Raw genomic sequence first — 15,020 nt, 5'->3', positions numbered from 1 at the left:
TTTTGTAAATATTTGATTAATATATTTTAATTAGTTTGTAAAATAAATTAAACAGATAAAGTTATATGGCATAGTAATGTTTTCAGTCTGATCTCATTTTTGGTAATCAGCACTGCACCTCAGAAAGGAAAAGTCAAAAGTAGTATGGCAGTTAAGTGGGCCATGAAAAGATTAATTTGGAGAGTGCTTATCCTAATTGGTTTTGGCCTAAAAATCCTTATTTATAGTAATTTCATCTGATATTGTTATTGTTTCTTTTTTTCTTTCTTTGCAGGTGCTTTGAGAAAGCAGTGCTATCTAAGTTTCTTTTTTATAAGCCAGTGTTGTTCACAGCTGTGAGAAGGGGACTAATCTGGTTCTGAATCAAGGTATGTGATGGATAAAAAAGAAATTCAGAAGTTATTCCATGCTGAAAGAATAGTGAATAATTTTCCAGTTAGAAGAATTAATGTATACAAAATTACTACAACCATAAGAAAATTACCAGTTTGTTATGATGTTCACATCCCAGTAAAGGAAGAGTTTGTATTTGACTGTTGATGCACTTATATGCTCAGAATTATGTACAATGATTAGGGATCTCCAGATTTGCTCTGGAAATGCATGGCATGGTGGCTTCTTTAATTTTGGAGTTTCCTCTGTGCACTCCCTGGTGCTAATTGATGGAGGGGCTCTGTTGCTTGCTGCCTGTGTCTGATGCTTGGGAGGCAAAAACCATGGTTTTAAATACGCTGTAGTTTTTGTCTCCTGGCCATCAGGTGCAGGTGGTGAGCAGCAAGTGACGGGGCGTCTCCACCTCTCAGTGGCAGAGGGGCACCTGGGGGAAACTCCAGAATTAAAGAAGCCGCCCAACTGCGCACTTCCAGATTGATTTCTGGAGATCCTTAACAATCATCCACCAATAATGGTGGATGCCAGTGAGGGTAGTGAATAAGGGATAAATTAGTTTAGATATTTCTAGTTCAGTGCTCTCGCTCTAAATCACGCTCCCCTGCCATTGTTGGAAGCAGGATACTAGGCTAAATGGATCATTGATCTGAGCAAGTATAGCACTTCTTATGTTCTACATATCCAAAAACATGTATATACTTCAGAGCAATGGGTGGGTTGAATTTAGGGAAAGCTCTGTTGTATTCTAATCTCAAGAGTAACTTGGATCACATTGATATTGCATCAGAACAATGTTTTATAGTCTCTGCCAATTTAAAAATCAAATTGCTGTTAGACCTTATAGAACAACACATTTGACTGACAGGAATGGTTGTTATAGATGGATGTGATGTTCTCTCTCTGTATAACAAGGTTTTTGACTGACAGTTTAACAATGGTACAATTTCTATCCCATATTCTAAATGATTATTATTGCAGTACAAAACATTTTGCACTAGCTGTGTATAGATAACATGTATACTTTTTGTGTAGTAACATTCAAGAAGATGGGTTTTTGAAATCTTAGAGATGGTAACAATTAATGAACGCTCTATCTCTCACTTATAACCAATGTCAAGCATTGCTATTGTGGTACATGGTGATGTGGAAAATATTCAGTACTTATCTCCCAATGGAGGATCAGCACAACTCCTTGACACATGCTACACACAGGATGAAATAAATCTCTTTTAAGAAATATTTCTATCGCTCTCCAACCAAAGGGTACTTTTGCCTCCTTGTAATCCCTTTCTCAATGATGCATTTCTCTGTATCACTTTAAATTCAATTTTAATTTGAAAAGTGACTATGTAAAAGTGGTTCCCCTTTTATGTAACAGAAGTGCTCCCTATGTTGCATCCCAAGGTGTAAGGTTTTTCATTTGGAGCATAGCTGGAGAAGTGGAAAATAATCTTTTGTTCTTTTTCATTTCTTATTCCTTTCCCTAATAGGCATCTCTTCCCTAGATTATTCACTATGGCCTCTGGCAGATGTTCAGGTAAAGGCCTGATGAGATCTGATGCACATTCCCAACAATTGCTCTTCCTGTCATGCTACTTGTGCACAGCAGGAAGCATGACTGTGGGATCAGGGATCAGATCACAGTCACTCCCTATTGCCAGCGCAGCAGAAAGTATACATGTACATCAATAAGAACCCTGTCTGTATTTAAGGTTATTAGGCTCTTCTAATTAGAAGATCCCTCCCATTACATGGGCCTATGCCATAAAGACTGCTGCACCACAGAGACAGCCTGTGCACAGATGTGCCATGCGCCCCGTCCCTTCACCTCCCATCCTGTCCCCACTGCTGTGCACATGCTGCCGGGGTTCCCATGTCTGCCCCCTCCCAGCCCGGTGTGGAAGCTGGAGAAAGGACGGAGAGCCTAGTGGCAGCAACAGAAAGCAAAGGAGAGCGCTGCCCAGACCAGGAGACCAGGGGCCTCAGCTTAAATCCTCAGTTCAGGCTTAAATGTTTCAGATGAGCAGTTTTTGCTGTTTAATTCCCCTTGATTATGTGCAAAAAAAAAAAAAAAAAAAGCTGGTTGTTACATAGTCTTTTAGGTAGGAATCCAGCCAACTCTTCCCTGAGGTTTTTTGCTCACCTATAGCCTTTATTCTAAATAAAAAGATGTTGCAGAGAACTCTCCTCATCACTGAATAGACTAACATCTTGATAGTTCTTACCATTTCTTAGGTCACTTTTTCTGGCATTTTGATTCTTAATGCCATTTTCCTGTTCTGGAGGATTTGCCTGGCCTTAGAAGAGTTCAGTGATTTTTTTTTTTTTTTAAATAATAATCTCATCACTGCAAGCTTTCAACATGTCCTCAGTGACTGTCTTCAACTGTAGATTTACCATTTTTCTTGGTGATATGAGCTATTTAATACCGGGGGTTTTATTTCTCTATCATATTCAGTAAAGTCTTGTGGCATCGGCCTATTTAACACTTCTTGACAGTTTCTACCTATTTCTCTCTCTCTACTTTTTCTGTTATTAGTCTCTTTTATCTTTGGATGTCTACACTGCAGGGCTGTTGCCAGCACTATGGCTGTTGGGCTTATCCTAGTGATGTTGCAGCACTGTTGGCTGAGGGAGTTTTTCTCTAGTAAGAGCAAAATACCTCAATTCTCTTGAACAACAGAAGCTGTCTTCTGCTGGTGAAAGCAGGTCCATGCTGGCATATTTACCTGCTGAACTTCATTGATTATAGGGTACAATATTTTAAACCCATTGTTGATGTAACTTTGCTAGACCTTTATAGGTAGGGATATACCAGAATGGTAATTTCACAATTTTCACGGAAAATGCAAAATCAGACATTTTCCATGATAATCGGAGAAATCTGGAAAAAGCCCTGCAAAAAAGCTCCCTGGGCAGTAGCCAAGATGGTTCCTCCCTCACCCCCCAGCTGCTGATTGCATGAGCGCAGGCCCCTTGCCCAATCTCTCAGCCCTGCAGCCCAGGCAGACAAGGACAGGCTCAGCCCTGCTTTTTTAAAATTTGCCATTTTAAAATTGCGACCCTTCACATGGGGCTTGGCCTGGCTGGAAATTTTAAAAGACCGTGGCCTGGCTGGAAATCAGTTTTTGGAAATCAAGGCCACACTTGCATTCTCCATTCTATTTTCTGTGAAATTTTTTGAAACTAAGCGGATGTCATACTTCACTTTTTTATTAATCAGAATATGTAGTCAGTAGAAGACTTTATTTTTAATCTCATTACTTTAGTTAATGCTGCAAGGACACATTGAAAGCATACCTCAAGAAAACAGATGTTGAAATCAAGAGCTGTCGACTGACCCCAGTGGTGCTGCAACCTCAGCAAAATGGCACCCCATTTCAAGGTAAAGCATCTTGTGCTTGAAGCAGAGAAGAGAGAATGGAGGAAGGAAAACGAGAGAAATCCTTGCGTACAACCTACTTTCCCCTGGGGAAAAACTGCAACTTCTGTGGACGGGTCTGTGGCTTAATGACTGGATTCTTAAGTCACCTCAAGACCCATCAGTGAGCTGTGGTAGAGATAATACTTGAATCAAGGGATTCTGTTGACTTTAGTTGTCTTGTAAATATCATCGTATAATTGTCTTTTTTCATTTTAGCTTCAATTAGAAGGATAGCATTGCTTTATTTGTATAGTAAGCTTCTGAGTATAGTCTTTGGTGTAAGGTGTGTGGTTTATTAAATGTTAAACAATAGAATGATTATTCTATAATTTATTAAAAAGCTTGTTTGCGCTTTGGAAAAAAGACAAGATAAACTCTAGATTGTAAGTTCTTTATTTTCCCCATCATTCATTTGGGGTAGCATGGAGTCATAAATGGCATTATAGTTACTTCATGGATTTTGATCTTGCACATGTGGACTAAAAGATTCTTGAGGTCCTTTACCCTATGATTCTCTTGCTCTGTAATACTGAGTAAACAAAATATCCACTTCTAGGCTAGAAATCAGTTTATGGAAGGATTTGAATAACAAAAGATAGTTGTTTGGCAAACAAGCTTTAAATAGTACAAGGACCTGGAATTTTTCTTGGTCAGTGTCCAAAATCTATATCCATAGGAAACTGGGTTGTTAATCCATTACAGACCCTTAACCTTTTAATTACATCTAAACCTCTATTAAAAGTAAGAAATCTCTTTTGTTTTCCAACAGTTGGTTGGGGCTACTCTTTCAAAAGGTTTGACTCTGTTCTGTTTAGTAACTTTTATTTTAATAACTGAAGTTAATAAATATTAACTTATATTGTCATATGCATTTGTTATGACTGTTTAGAAAAAAATAAAATTTTAAAATGTGTGGCAAATTGATCTACTGAGAGGGGAAATGGTGATTTTGACAAGAAGTAAATACTGATGTTTTGAAATAGATTATTCTGTGCTCACCTTTTAAAGCCTTAATTTTATGCACATTAATCTCATTGCAGGTAAAAATATGAATTCTTAAATCCTACATAAATGATCTACGTGACAAGAATAGAATATTTATTCAAACAATTGAAGATTCTGAAAGAGAAGCCAATGACAATTTTTCATTTGAAGGTTAGACTACTGGGAGCTGACCAGATAATTAATGTAAGAGCATTAATTGTATATAAACTCATCTGCAAAATTTTTATTGTGGCTAAAGCTTGTTCAGTTTTACAGTTTTGTATTTGACAGGGAGGTATTTTTGTATGTTTTTGTTGAAATGTATATATGAATATAGTTTTTTTGCTTTAAAAGTGCACTGACAATACTGATCTGAAAAATATTCACTGAATTGAATTAAATTAACCACAATTCTTCCTAATATTTCTCAACCCTCTTCTTGGCATTTCAAGAACATTGGTTGCATTATATTTTAAAATGAATTAAAAGGCCTTAGAAACCTACCATATAGTGAGGGACTAAAAAAGTTAATTGTATTTAGTATAACAAGGAACACAGAGGTGACTTAATTGAAGTCTAAAATATATCTAGTTTGGAAGAAAATTTTGGGTAATAGTTTTTTAATCTCTCAGGTTGCATCCACATGTGCATGGATGTTTGGTTCCACAGGGACAACTAGCAGCAGTGCACCTTGTGTCGCTGCTAGTTGTTCCCAGGGAACCGCTGTGCCACATGCCCTGTGGCATGTGGCAAGTTACCCAGGGTAGGGTAGGGAAGGCTGGGGTGAGCACTGGGCTGGCCCCAGCAGCCTTACCTGGGGACCTACGGGCCTCCTGGGGTTGCAGCAGTCATGATCCTGCTGTGTGGAGCTTGGGCGGCAGTGGAGTGTGGCTCTGGCTGGCCAGGCTCCAGTTCTGAACAGTGTGCACTGCCCCTGTATGCTTTGTTCCACTTTTTTTGTTTATCTAAGTTTTTTTGACCCCTGGCTATGCGGTATGTGGTGCCGCAGACGTGTCTGTGGCATCACATACTGCACAGCTGCACTTGTCTGGATGTGGCCTCAAAGGCATAAAAAGTCCAGTAGCAGGAACATGTAGTAGGAACTTTAAACCAATTCAATCTAGAAGTAAGTGTAAATATTTTACTGGGGGGAAGGAGGTGGCAAAAATTATCCCTTGTAACAGATTGTGTAGGGGTATGGTAAATTTTTCTTCTCCATGGACTGAGACCTTGTAATTGCGGAGATGCTTGTCTGTGCCAATGATCCTCAGAGCTGTGTTGCCCAGAATCTCACACTTCTGGCAGGGTCATCCATAGTGAACAAACCTGAGACAAACCATGGTATGAACCTGAAGTCCTCAATGATGAATTAGGTGGAAGAAGATGTCAGAATTTCCATGGCTGTAAAGATGGAAGAAAGCTGCATCAGGATGGAGGTCTCCTGTTGTCTAGGGTTCTCTTTTGCCACTAGGCTTACATTTCCAACTTGTCAAGGGCATGTAGTTGTTGTTTCTATATACCAGCTTCTTCATGTTATAGTCACGGAAAAGCCTCTACCACTGGAAACACATGGTCTCCTGTACCAAGCTCCAAAATGGATGAGTGGTGACAGAGCCAGGACTAGTGAATCCAGGAGTCTCCAGCCACAAATCTGCATGCAGACAGTGGTAGCCTGATGGTCATCTTGCACCTGGGTTAAGACAGGGTGTTATTTGGCAGCTGCTGCCATGACTGAGCAGTCCTATTCAGGATCCCCTCTGCTCACTCCACATGGCAAAGAGGCTAGAAAAAGTGCCCTAAACCTAGGCTGTTTTACCTGCTTCTGACTGGATAACTGTGTCCAGTCGGATTACTCTTCTCTGCAGTCAAAAAAATCAGAAGACATTGATTTTCACAACTTGGAAAGAGTAACAGCATGACTCATAAGGAGATGCTTAGGGAACTGGGCTTATTTAGTCTGCAGAACAGAAAATTGAGAAAGGATTTGATAGCAGCCTTTAACTACCTGAAGGGTAGTCACAAAGAGGATGGATCTAGAATGTTCTCGGTGGCAGCAGATGACAGAAGCAAGGAGTAATGATTTCAAGTTGCAGCAAAGGAAGGTTAGGTTGGATATTAGGAAAAACTTTATCACTAGGAAGGTGGTGAAGCACTGGAATGAGTTACCCAGAGAGATGGTAGAATCTCCATTCTTGGAACTTCTTAAGGCCCAGCTCAACAAAGCCCTGCCTGGAATGATCTAGTTGGAAATGGCCCAGCAGGGTGTGGACTAGATGACCTCCTGAAGTCCCTTCTAACCCTAATTTTCTATGATTCAATGAATCATTGCACCTTGGTGGATGTCCAAGACAACAAATGACCAGAAAGAAGAGCTTCCATTATCTCCAGTGTACTAGCAAGATGCAACTTTGAAATTGCAGCTTGGAGGATCAGCTGAGGGAAGAGGGTGGAGGCTGCACCTTTTTCTGGAAGGGAAAACTGGTGCAGGGCAGATACATTCATGGTGTCAGCTTTGCCATCAAGAATTCATAGATTCATAGACATTCGGGCTGGAAGGGACCTTGAAGATCATGAAGTCCAGTCCCCTGCCCCAGGGGCAGGAAGTTAGCTCTGGTCATGGGACCCCAGCAAGATAAGCATCCAGATGTTTTTTGAATGAGTACCTGCACCACTTCTGGAGGGAGTCTATTCCAGGCCTTGGGGGCTTGGACAGTAAAGATAATTTTCCTTATGTCCAGCCTAAAACAGTCTTGGAAGAGTTTATGACCATTGGTCCTTGTTAACCCTCGGGGAGCTCTGGTGAACAGACATTCCCCCCAGATCCTTATGCACACCCTATATGTACTTACAGGCAACCACCAGGTCCCCCGTGACTCTGCGCTTTTCCATGCTGAAGAGTCCCATGATTCTCAGCCTCTTTTCCTAAGGCCTATTCTCCTGCCCTCTGATCATGTGTGTGGCTCTCCTCTGGACTTGTCAAGCTTCTTGACACCCTTCTTGAATTGTGGAGCCCAGAATTGGATGCAGTACTCTAGCTGTGGCCTCACCAAGGCTGAGTACAGTGTGAGGATGACATCCTGAGATTTACTTGAGAAGCATCTGCAGATGGAGTTCCCTGGAAGCATTAACAAACATCTTATGACCCTCTGTTTTAAGCTCAGTAACAACTAGTACCTGGTCTTCATGAGTGTGTATGCCCTAATGCTTGAGACTGACAATGATTTCAAAGAGCAGTTCTACTCCAACCTTGATCACATGCTGACTAGCACTCAAGGAGGACAAAATCATTCTTTTGTTAACTTCAATGCCAGAGTTGGATGTGACCTGTGGCTCTGGAGTGGCACCACTGGGAAGGAAGGATTAGGGAAAGCCTACTCCAATGGCATCTTTCTTCAGAGAAAATGCATGGAGCATGGGCTTTTCATCATGAACACCATCTTCAGACAGAGACAGATAAAAGAAACATCCTTGCTCTAAACATTAGCACCTCCTCGAATACGTTATTGTTACAGCCTGTGATCAAATTGATATCTGTATCATATGATCCATGCAAGAAGCTGATGGTTGTTGGACAGATCGCTTACTTGTCGGATCCATCATGAACATCTGGCTTGCTCCAAAACTCCAAAAACAGCCAAAAGCAATGCAGAGGACTCTCAACACCAAATCACATCAAGATCCAAAGGTCTGAATTAAGCTCCAACAGTGTCTTTGCCCTGTTCACAAGCAAAGGCAACATTGGGGAACTTTGGAAGAGGTTTGAAGCTGCCATCCACGTGGCCTGTGCTAAATCCATTGGCTATATCACCCATTGACACCAAGACAAGTTTGATGAGAGCAACACCAATATCTAAGCCCTGCTGCACTGGAAGAGAAGGGCTCATTCTGCTTGTCAAGATGACACCTTGGCCAGGTACAGATGTTTAAAAAGCCCACGGTGAGAGCATTCTAAGTTACGTGCTTTACTCTGAGTGCTCTAGGTTAGTTCAGGAGCGAACAGAACACATGTTCGTCATTTGGTGGGAAGGGTACACAGGATGCCTGTACCAGCTGAGGTTTGGGGCACTCTTGCATGCCTGCCAGCATGCCCCGCTGGCTCCCTGGGCTGCTGGAGACTCCTGAGTGCAATTGAATGGGAATGCCACCCCTGATTAGTTGTCTCCACACCCCTGCTGCTCTGTCAGCCACAGGAATTGGTCAGCCTCAGCCAGGCAGGGAAGGGGGGAAAGCTGGTGTCTGCATCCCTGCGTCTGTCTGTGCATGACAGAGCAACAGGAGGAGGGGAGACTGCTCACCAGCATTTCCACCCCACCCCTGCCTCCCGCCTGGCTGTGGCTGCATCTGTGTCCTGGTGTCTGTGTCCTTGCACAACAGAGCAGCAGGGGAAGGTGTGACTGCCTCCCTGAATGCATGGGTATCAGCATTCCCCCTGTCATGCCTGGCTGCACTTGACAGCTGGGTGGAGGCAGAAGGTGGGGCTAGGGATAAGCAAAGATGCAGCATTGCCCCAACTCTGTTCTCCATATTTTTGACAGTCGTATTAGTTCTTATTAAGGATCGTCTTCTGTAATTGACACTGAATACTGAATGGATGGAGGGCTCTTCAGTCTGGGATGTTTTTGCTCAAAGACCAAAGTATTCAAAACAACTAGCCTTGACCTTCAATATGCTGGTGACTGTGCCATCTTTGTGCACACTGAGAAAAAGCTCCAGACTACACTGGATCTTTTTGGAGAAGGCCCAAACTTTGGGCCTTCCTCTCAACATTGAGATGACTGAATGCTCTATCAACCTGCCCCAACCCATGAGTGTGATCCCTTTCCCCAAATTACCATTGAGGGAAAGATTCTGGTAGTCAATCACTTTTCCTACCTCAGTAGCCACCTCTCTCAGAGAGTGAAAATTGATGAGGAAATCCAGTACAAGATCCAGTGTGGAAGTGCCTCCTTTGGGGAGTTGCTTTGGTGAGTCTTTATTCATCACAATCTCCAGAAAGACACCAAGATCCAAGTCTACACTTCAGTCATTATCCCCACTCTCCTCTAAGGATGTGAAATCTGGGTCACCTACCATTGTCATCTCAAGAGCCTGGAGAGGTATGACCAATGATGCCTCTGGAAAATTTGCCACATCACATGGGAAGATTGCCGCCCAAATGTTGGCATCCTTGTTGAAGCCAGCATTACCAGCATTAAGTCAGTGATCCATAAGCACCAACTTTGCTGGACTGGCCATTGTATGTCATTGCCTGACTCTTGATGTTCAGCTTGTAGGGAGAGCACTTAAGTAGGGACATGATAACAGTTTTCAGATATCTAAAGGGTTGCCATAAAGAAGACAGAGAATGCCTTTTCTCTCTTCCTACAGAGAGCAAGATATGCTCCAGTGCCTTGACATTGAAGCAATGTATTTTTAGATTGGATATCAGGAAAACGTCTTCACTGTTAGAGCACTGAGGCAGTGGAATAGACTGCCTAGGGATGTTGCAGAATCTTCATCATTGAAGGTGATCAAGAAGAAGCTGGGTAAGCATTCATCAGGGATGATCTAGGAGTGACCTTGCCTATGCTCTGCTGTTGGTATTTCCCATGCTTCTGGGCTTTGGTGGTCACTGCATGGGGCTGGGAAGCAATTTTTTTTTCTTTCTTCTGTTGCTAAACAGAGGGTCAGGAGTGAGCTGTCCCCGGATCATACGGGTGGCCCTCCTTTGCACCCTGTCAATGTTGTCCACATCCCTCTTGAAGTGGGGTGCCCAGAACTGGACACAGTACTTCAGCTGTGGCCTGACCAGCGTTGTGTAGAGGGGGAGGATCACCTCCTTGGACCTACTTGAGATGCACCTGTGGATGCACGATAGGATCCGGTTAGCCCTGCCAACCGTGACCTCGCATTGTCGGCCCACGTTCATCTTGGAGTCAATAATGACTCCAAGATCCCTTTCTGCCTCCATGCTCTCAAGAAGGGAGTTTCCCATCTTATAAGTGTGCTGCTGGTTACTACTGCCCAAGTGCAGCACCCTGCACTTGTCAGTATTGAAACGCATCCTGTTTTTGTTAGCCCACCCCTGCAACCTATCCAGGTCTTGCTGCAGTCTTTCCCTCCCTGCTAACGTGCCCGCCTCATCCCAAATTTTCTATCATCAGCAAATTTGAACAAGTTGCTTTTCACCTCATCATCCAAACCGCTGATAAAGAAATTGAACAGTGTAGGCCCAAGGACCGAGCCCTGGGGGACTTCGCTGCCCACTTCCCCCCAGGTCGAATATGACCCGTCCACCACCACCCTCCGAGTACGACCCTTCAGCCAATTTGCAATCCATCTGACTGTAGGCATCAATGCCACAGTCGCCTAGTTTTTTAATGAGGATGGGGTGGGAGACAGTGTCAAAGGCCTTGCTGAAGTCCAGAAAGACTACATCCACGGCGACACCTGCATCCAATGCTTTTGTGACCTGATCATAAAAGGCAATCAGGTTGGTCTGACATGACCTGCCCCTAATGAAACCATCCTGGTTGCCCTTGAGCATCATCCCCGATGCCGGCCCATCACAGATGTGCTCCTTGATGATCTTCTCAAAGAGTTTCCCCAGGATTGAGGTAAGACTGACGGGCCTATAGTTTCCCAGGTCCTGCCTCCTCCCTTTCTTAAAGATGGGGACCACATTGACTATCTTCCAATCATCTGGCACCTGGCCTGAGCACCACAAGCGCTCGTAAAGCCGTACCAAGGGCCCTGCAATAACCCCTGCTAGCTCCCTCAACACTCTGGTGTGGAGAGCATCTGGGCCTGCTGATTTGAACATGTCCAGCCCCTCCAGAAGTACTCTAACCCGGTCCTCCTCAACCTTAGGTCTTGAGACATTCCCCTCGAGTCCTTCTTGAATCATGGTGGGGGAGTCCCGGTCCCTGCACAAGAAAACGGAGGTGAAGAATTTGTTAAAGAGGTCTGCCTTTTCTGGCACAACTACCAGATTGCCCAGCGTATCTTGCAGGGGCCCCACGTTTTCCGGCGCCTTCTTCATCCTCCCTATATATTTGAAAGAGGACTTTTTATTATCTTTGATCTTGGATGCTAGTCCTAGCTCTATGTCCTCCTTAGCTTTCCTAACAGCCCCCCTACAGACCTGAGCAGTGGAGGTATACTCTTCTTTGGAGAGAGCCCCTGCTTCCACCAGTTGTATGCCGCCTTTTTGGCAACCTGGCATTCCCAGATGTCCTTGGTGAGCCAGGGAGGCTTTTGGGCACTCTTGCCCCACTTGCTTCTTGTTGGGATCGTCACCCTTTGGGCCCTGAGTATTGTCTCCTTAAGGAATGACCACTCATCTTGGGCACTGAGTTTCCCTGCCCTCGAGAACCCCAGCGCCTCTCCCACCAATCTCCTCAACTCGTTGAAGTTGGCCCTCTTGAAGTCTAGGGCTACCGCCTTGCTGCAGGCCCTTGTCACCCTGCGCTGGATGATGAATTCCAGCAAGCAATGATCGTTATCACCCCAGGTGGTCAAGGACCTGGAGCCCCCTTACCAGATCATCGCCTGTGGCCAGGACCAGGTCCAACAGGGCATTTCCTCTGGTGGGACTGTGCATATCCTGGGTTAAGTGGAGGTCCTGTATCTCGGCCAGAAGCCTCCTGGAATGGTCCAACGTGGCTGATTGCTTCTCCCAGCAGATGTCCGGGTAATTTAGATCACCCATGACAACTATGTCCCTTGCCTTAAGTGCCTCTGCAAGCTGGCCCGAAAATTCCCAGTCCAGCTCCTCCCCTTGGTTGGGGGTGTCTGTAGTAGACCACCACCGTTAAATCCCTCTCCCCATGACCCCCTTGTATCTTGACCCAGAGCACTTCAGCTTGCCCCTCCTCTGACTCCATTTTGCTGGCAGAGGATGTGTATTGCTCTTTGACATAGAGCGCCACACCCCCTCCCTTCCTTCCTTCTCTATCCTGGCTGTAGAGCCTATAGCCCCTAATGCTAACTGCCCAGTCGTGGGATGGATCCCACCATGTTTCTGTAATCCCTACTATGTCTGGGTTTGAACTGGCTACTCTGAGGGTGAGTTCCTCCTGTTTGTTCCCCATACTACGAGCATTGGTATACAGGCATTTAAGGCCTTGCATAGATGCACGTGCCACCCCCGATTAGGAAGACTATCTGGATCTGTGTTTCTTACCTGGGCACTCCTTGCATGTGTCACCTGTCTTGCTCGGGTGGTGTCTCCACGTCTTCCTGTGGCCCCCTCCCCCAGTGGGGATGATGATGATGTCCCAAGCTTTCTTACAGCCTTATTTTCCTGTAATTCTATCATCCAAGAGATTTTTTTTTCTCTCTTCTGGAAAACTAACTATCTGAATTGCATAGTGGGAATGTGTCAAGATTATTTTACAAGATTTCAGTGATACTGCTGTTGCTATACTTACCTTATGCTAACAGAGATTTCTTTCTTATGAAGTCACTGGGGATAATTGTTCCTGTCTCATTTAAAAACAGCAGTTTCTGAATGATTTCTTTTTCTCCAACAGAACTAGTTACTTAAGCTTTCATAAATTGAGTTCAAAGTAGAAGTTAGAAAACTTCTCTTCAATACTCACTGATATCAACTCCTGTTATGATCATCTAAAAATAATCTTAATCCTTATGTATAGATCAAGATCCTTTGTGGTTCTTGTGACTAAAACATAAAATTCCTTAGAGAGAGGTTTGACTCACCAAACATTCATACAAGGACCATGTCACAATGTAGTTATTTCAGGTACTTCCTAAATCTGGACTCTAGGGCAGTATTATTCTCCCAAAAGAAGGCATTTTAAATGAAGTTAGAAAAGACGACTGAAATGTAACAGAAACCAGTTGCACTCCTTCATGTGAAGCAACTTTCAACATACTTAGAATTTTTACCATGTTTGTAAAATGCATTAGGATTCTTGGATTGAGTGTGTTAGATGAGTGCCAACATACTATTTATTATAGTTTTCTTTGCCTCAAGGTCTCTTTCTCTTCTATAAATCCAAGCCCAGAGACTATGTAGAATAACTACTGATCAAGCTATTAAGGAAATTCCAGGGGATAAAAAAGCATGGAAAGATTTATTCTTTTTGCCGTTCCTTCAAAGATTCAAAATTACTTTAGAAACTTTTAAATAATGACAACTGACAGGTGTTAGGCCATTTTATGCTGCTGAATCCAGAAAATACTTCCCTACCTGTTCCTTTTAGACTTGTTTCATAGATTCATAGTTTGGGTCAGAAGGGACCTCAGCAGATCACGGAGTCCAATCCCCTGCCCTGGGCAGGAAAGAGCGCTGGGGTCAGATGCATGTCTAGCCTCCTCTTAAAGACCCTTCAAGGTAGGGGAGAGCCCCACCTCCCTTGGAAGCCCATTCCAGATTCTGGCAACCCTTACTGTAAAGAAGTTTTTCCTGATGTCTAACCTAAACCTGCTCTCTGTCAGTTTGTGGCCGTTGTTCTTAGTTACTCCAAGGGGTGGCCTGATAAACAGCACCTCCTACTCCTTGCTGTCCCCACCGCCCATGAATTCGTAGGCAGACACAAGATCCCCTCTCAGCCTTCTCTTGTGGAGGATGAAGAGATCCAGGCCTGTCAATCTCTCCGCATAGGGCTTTGCCTGAAGGCCCTCGTCTGAACCATCTTGAGGTTGTCCACATCCCTTTTGAAGTGCAGTGCCCAAAACTGGATGCAGTATTCCAACTGCGGCCTGACTAATGCCGCATAGAGGGGAAGTATCATATCCCTGGACCTGTTTGTCATGCATCTGCTAATGCATGATAAAATGCAGTTAGCTTTACTGATCTCTTTGTCACATTGATAACTAACATTTATCTTGGTGTCAGCAATGACTCCAAGATCCCTTTCCACTGCTGTGCTGCTGAGAAGGTCCTCCCCTAGCCTGTAAGCATGCTGGTGTGATGCCTTCTCCCTAGGTGCAGTACCTTGCACTTGTCCTTGTTGAACTGCATCCTGTTCTGTTCCTCCCACTTTTCCAACCTGTCCAGATCTTCCTGCATTTGTTCCCTACCCTCTAGTGTGTTAACTTTACTCCCTAATTTGGTATCATCAGTGAATTTGGACAGAGTGCTTTCCACGCCCTCATCCAAGTCACTGATGAAGACGTGGAATAGCACACGTCCAAGGACCAAGCCCTGTGGGACTCCACTGCTCATATCTTTCCAGGTCGATACTGACCCATCTGCTACCACTCTCTGGTTGAGACT

At 44.0% G+C, this 15,020-nt stretch overlaps 1 long non-coding RNA gene across 5 annotated transcripts in view; it reads left to right on the top strand.

The window, feature by feature from the left end:
- Window positions 1-276: 276 nt before the first annotated feature.
- Window positions 277-15,020, top strand: part of LOC106738322 (uncharacterized) — a 91,017-nt gene continuing 76,273 nt past the window's right edge. For all 5 annotated transcript variants that reach the window (XR_002093884.2, XR_009460703.1, XR_009460701.1 and 2 more), the window contains exons 1-3: window positions 277-368; window positions 3,660-3,775; window positions 4,855-5,002. This is a non-coding gene — a long non-coding RNA (uncharacterized LOC106738322). The remainder of the gene's footprint in view (window positions 369-3,659; window positions 3,776-4,854; window positions 5,003-15,020) is intronic.

Source organism: Alligator mississippiensis, chromosome 3, assembly GCF_030867095.1.
Source record: "Alligator mississippiensis isolate rAllMis1 chromosome 3, rAllMis1, whole genome shotgun sequence".
In the NCBI taxonomy this organism is placed as follows: Eukaryota; Metazoa; Chordata; order Crocodylia; family Alligatoridae; genus Alligator; species Alligator mississippiensis.
Note: the sequence above shows the minus strand (reverse complement) of the source record. Positions and strands in the feature narration are given on the sequence as shown.